We start from the raw sequence: 5,698 nt of genomic DNA on the forward strand, positions 1-5,698 counted from the left end.
TAGGACATAGTCAGTTCTTCACACATGATGTTCCTGGGGTGATTTACTTGGTACTGAAATGTCGTTACTATCTGAAACCTGTAAATGAGAAAAACAAAATATGTGGGATGGGGTGGGGGTACAAAAAGTCCTTGTGGTGGGGGAATTATTTCTGGATTAAAAATTTTAAAAGGTGAATTAAAAAAAATTAAGATACACAAATCCCCAGAGCTGGATGGCACCTATCCCATGTTATTGAGGGAGACAAGAGATGAAATTGTTGGGCCTCTAACAGAAATCTTTATCGTTTTGTTGGCCACTGGTGAGATCATGATGTGGTGAGGTACCAGAGGATTGGAAGATAGCCAATGTTGTTCCGTTATTTAAGAAGGGTAGCAGGGGATGAACCGGTTAATTATAGGCTAGTGAGCTTGATGTCAGTGATAGTGAAACTGCTGGAGAAGATTCTTAGGAATAGGATCTATACACATTTGGAAATGAATGGTCTTGTTAGTGACAGACAGCATGGTTTTGTGCATGGGAGATGACACCTCATTAATTTAATTGAGTTTTTTGAGGAGGTGACAAAAATGATTGACAAGGGAAGAACTATGAATGTCGCCTACATGGACTTTAATAAGGCATTTGTCAAGGTCCCTCATGGCAGTCTGGTGCAAAAGATTAAATCTCATGGGATCAGAGATGAACTAGCTAGATGGATTCAGAACTGGCTTGGCCGTAGAAGACAGAGTTAGAGGTGGAAGAGTGTTTTTCTGAATGGAGGTCTGTAACTAATGGTGTTCCAGAATGATCAGTGCTGGGACCTCTGCTGTTTGCAATATATATAAATGACTTGGGAGAAAACATAGCTGGTCTGATTTGTAAGTTTACGGATGATACTGAGATTGGCGGTTAGTGATGAATATTGTCAGAATACAACAAGACAGAGACTGGAAAATTGGGCGGAGAAATGGCAGATGGAATTTAATCCAGACAAATCAAGGTGATGCATTTTGGTAGATCCAATTCAGGTGGCAAGTGTAAAATAAATGGCAGAACAATCAGGAGGAGCCACAGAGAGATCTGGGAGTTCAGGTCCACAGATCCTTAAAAGCGGCAGCACAGGTGAAAAAGTGGTGAAGAAAGCATATGGCATGCTTGCCTTCATCAGATGGCATCGTATTAAAGTTGGCAAATTATGTTACAGTTGCATAAAACATTGGCTAATGTTACGCCACTGTTTAAAAAGGGTAGCAGGCAAAAGGCAGGTAATTATAGGCCGGTTAGTTTAACGTCTATTGTGGGAAAAATGCTTGAACCTGTCATCAAAGAAGAAATAATGAGGCACCTTGAGAAGAATTGTTTGATAGAGCAGACGCAGCACAGATTCGTTAAGGGGAAGTCGTGTCTGACGAATTCATTGGAATTCTATGAGGATGTGACTAGTGCAGTAGACAGAGGGGAACCGGTGGATGTGGTGTTTCTGGATTTTCAGAAGGCGTTTAATAAGGTGCTGCACAAAAGGTTGCTTCAGAAGGTTAGGGGGCATGGAGTTGGGGGTAAGGTGTTAGCGTGGATAGAGGATTGGTTGTCTAATAGGAGGCAGAGAGTTGGTATCAATGGGTACTATTCTGATTGGCGGTTGGTGACTAGTGGAGTGCCCCAGGGATCGGTGCTGGGGCCTCAACTATTTACCATTTATAAAGATGACCTGGAGGAGGGGGCTGAGTGTAAGGTGTCGAAATTTGCTGATGACACGAAGATAAGTGGAAAGGCAATTTGTGCGGAGGGTGTGGAAAGTCTGCAGAGGGATCTAGATAAGCTCAGCGAGTGGGCGAGGACCTGGCAGATGGAGTATAATGTTAGCAAGTGTGAGGTTATCCGCTTTGGCAGGAATAATAGTAGGAGGGATTACTATTTAAAGGGCGAAAAGCTGCAGCATGCTACGATGCAGAGGGACCTGGGGGTCCTTGTGCATGAGTCGCAAAAACCCAGCCTGAAGGTGCAGCAGGTGATCAGGAAGGCAAATGGGATGCTGGCCTTTATAGCGTGGGGGATTGAATATAAAAGCAGGGAGGCCTTGCTGCAACTGTACAGGGCACTGGTGAGGCCACAGCTGGAGTACAGTGTGCAGCTTTGGTCGCCGTACTTGCGCAAGGATATTTTGGCCTTGGAGGGAGTGCAGAGGAGGTTCACTAGGCTGATACCGGAGATGAGGAGGTTGAACTATGAGGAGAGGCTGAATAGACTGGGTTTGTACTCGTTAGAGTTTAGAAGGATGAGGGGGCATCATATAGAGACGTATAAGATAATGAAGGGGATGGATAGGGTAGAGGTAGAGAGATTCTTCCTGCTCAGGAAGGACAGCAGGACTAGAGGGCACAGCCTCAAGATAAGGGGGGGGCAGTTTAGAACAGAGTTGAGGAGGAACTTCTTCACTCAAAGGGTGGTGAATCTCTGGAATTCTCTGCCCATTGATGTGGTGGAGGCTACCTCGCTAAATATATTTAAGACACGTGTAGATAGGTTGTTGGTAGTCAAGGGAGAAAGTGGGAAAGTGGAACCGAGCCACTGCAGATCAGCCATGGTCTTATTGAATGGCGGGGCAGGCTCGAAGGGCTAGATGGCCTACTCCTGCTCCTATTTCTTATGTTCTTATGTTAGGCCACATTTGGAATACTGTGTCCTATTCCGCTCACCACACTACCAGAAGGATGTGGAGGCATTGGAGAGAGTGCAGAAAAGGTTTACTAGGATATTTCCTGGTTGGAGGGTATTAACTATGAAGAGAGATTGAATAAACTGGGATTGTTCTCCCTGGAAAGACAAAGGCTGCAGGGTGACCTGATAGAAGTTAACAAAATTATAAGAGATATCGATAGGGTGAACAGTTGGAAGTTTTTTCCTGGGCAGAAAGGACAATTAGAAGGGGGCACAAGTTCAAGATAAGGGAAGAAAGATTCAGTGGAGATGTGCGGGGAATGTTTTTTACACAGAGAGTGGTGGGGGGGCCCAGAATGCACTGGTTGAGGCAGTTAAGTTAGCCACATTTAAGACATCTTTATAGGCATATGAACAAATGGGGAATAGAGGAATATAAGCAATTGGTTTAGATAGGTAAACATGATTGACACAGGCTTGGAGGGGCAAAGAGCTGCTCCTGTGCTGTACTGTTCTTTGTCTTGGATTTGACTGTGCACTCAGCCTCAAGATTCAGAGGGCGGAGGTCACATGGGACATGGGAACATCACAGTTATGATTTTGGAGGGGAGAACAGGAATGTACAATAAAATTACTATGGGCTTCAGGGTTACTTGGGGAGGCCAAAGAATTATTGAAGGGAGGTATATATGCTCATCATGGTAACCCAGAATGATCGAGAGACCTGAATAGTGACAGGGAGAAGGTGGTCTGGAAGTAGAAGTGCAACACTTAGACCTTGAGACTCTGAATCAATTATCCAGTTTAAAAAGATAACTGGAACAAAATCTCCAAAGGAGGGGTCGTATATTAAATGTTCATGGATGGATTCCAGGACCCTTTCAGGGGGTACCCTCAAACTTATTAGATTCTCAATATGGAGATGAAGGCTCAGCTGAAAGAACTCATGAACACTTGTACCTCTACTATGCCTTTAAGAAATGTGTTTGTGTCATGTTTCTTGTGGGTAGACTGTTTTATACTTCAGCTCTGATAATGGTGCCGATTATCTACAACTGGTAGCCCTCATGTTAACCATGCAGAAGGCTAATTCTCCTAATTATTGGGATCTTTATTCTAATCTGAGTTAATGCAGTTTTGTTTCTTTTTATGGTGACCTCTCTCACTCTCTCTCTTAGTTGGGGGTGAGTTGTAGAATGGTTGAAGGGGCAGTCAAAGGGAGGTAGTCAGGAGTTCAGTGGGAAGTCCAAGGGGTGGGACAAGCTATCCAGGAGTTAGAACTGCTTTTAACCCTTCCAATTTTTCCTGGGTATCTATACTGCAAAGTGGGTCAGGACCATCCACAGTCTCTGAGTTTAATCCAGAGTTTCAGAGGACTCCAGATGTGGAGTATTTTTTTTAAACTTTATTCCAATTCAATCCAATCAAATCCAATTCAGAGTCCCAACAAGTTGGGACATTCCCGATCCAAGCTGACAAGACAGGGGTCTCACCTCCTGTCTTGGGCTTGATCTACATGATCCAAGCTGATTGGAGTAGGTATAGCTCCTCCTCCAAAGCTTGATTTCATTTGCATCTTAGCCAAAAGGCCAAGATGCTGCTTTAAAAAATTGCTTCAAATGAAGCTAAAATGTAACCTAGTGACTTCAACCAAGTACAGCATGTCAATACTACACTTGATCTTAACCAAAAGGCCAAGAAGCGAGAGATGTGGAGTAATTTTTTTAAAAACTTTATTCCAATCCAATCCAATCAAATCAAATCCAATTCAGAGTCCCAACAAGTTGGGATATTCCCGATTCAAGCTGACAAGACAGGGCTCTCACCTCCTGTCTTGGGTTTGATCTGCATGATCCAAGCTGATTGGAGTAGGTATAGCTCCTCCTCCGAGGCTTGATCTTATTTGCATCTTAGCCAAAAGGCTGAGATGCCACTTTAAAACATTGCTTCAAATGAAGCTAAAAAGTAACCTAATGACTTCAACAAAGCGCAGCATGTTGATACAACACTTGATCTTAGCCAAAAGGCCGAGAAGCGATGAGTAATTTTTTTTTCCAAAAATATACTTTATTCATAAAAATCTCAAATAAACCATTGCATATCTACATGTCTATGAATTGCAAACAGTGCAAAATTAAAACTTTTTTACATTCCGTACAAATTACAGTCATAACATTTCAAAACTTAAAACTATATACATGCCTCAAAAATTACTGTGTGCCGTTATTTCTCAGATTTGCACACAGTTACGCAGGTCGAGGGTATTCTGCAGTTCCCGGGCCCTCGGTCTGCCTCCGTTAAAAGGCCTTATAGTGTGGCCTTTCCCCATTGCACCTTTGTGGCAGCTGCCCCAAGCTTCAGCACGTCCCTCAGCACATAGTCCTGGACCTTGGAATGTGCCAGTCTGTAACACTCGTTCGAGGACAGTTCTTTCAGCTGGAAGATCAGCAAGTTTCGGGTGGACCAAAGTGCGTCCTTCACCGAGTTGATGACCTTCCAGCAGCAGTTGATATTTGTCTCAGTGTGCGTTCCCAGAAACAGCCCGTAGAGCACAGAGTCCTGCGTCACCGAGCTGCTCGGGACGAACCTCGACAAATACCACTGCATCTCACTCCAGACCTTCTTTGCAAAGGCACATTCCACAAGGAGGTGTGTGACCATCTCATCAGCCCCACAGCTGCTTCAAAGGCAGCGTGCGGTGATGTTGAGACCTCAAGCGTGCATAAAGGATGTGACGGGGAGTGCCCTTCTCACCACCCGCCAAGCCAGATCTTGGTGCTTATTTGTGAGTTCTGCCAGATGACACTGACAGTCTGCTCAGGGAACCATCCAACAGGATCCACCATCTCCTTTTCTCTCAGGGCCCCAAGGACGTTACGCACTGACCATTGCTTAATCACCATGTGGTCAAAGGTGTGTTTGCGGAAAAATTTCTCCACGAAGGACAGGTGCTGCAGTACGGTCCAACTATTCGGAACGTTCCGCGGCAGTGTGGCCAGACCCATCCTCCGCAACACTCGGGACAGGTAGAACCTCAAAAAGTAGTAATTTTTTTTTT

At 44.5% G+C, this 5,698-nt stretch overlaps 1 non-coding gene and 1 pseudogene across 1 annotated transcript; both read right to left on the reverse strand.

The window, feature by feature from the left end:
* Positions 1–4,147: 4,147 nt before the first annotated feature.
* Positions 4,148–4,346, reverse strand: LOC145354118 (U2 spliceosomal RNA). Its single transcript, XR_013888802.1, has one exon. It is a non-coding gene; the product is annotated as a U2 spliceosomal RNA (small nuclear RNA).
* Positions 4,347–4,537: 191 nt separating this feature from the next.
* On the reverse strand, positions 4,538–4,679 carry LOC145354103 (U2 spliceosomal RNA; annotated as a pseudogene).
* Positions 4,680–5,698: the final 1,019 nt, after the last annotated feature.

This window comes from Carcharhinus amblyrhynchos, chromosome 16 (assembly GCF_965287045.1).
Source record: "Carcharhinus amblyrhynchos chromosome 16, sCarAmb.v2.hapA, whole genome shotgun sequence".
Taxonomy (NCBI): domain Eukaryota; kingdom Metazoa; phylum Chordata; class Chondrichthyes; order Carcharhiniformes; family Carcharhinidae; genus Carcharhinus; species Carcharhinus amblyrhynchos.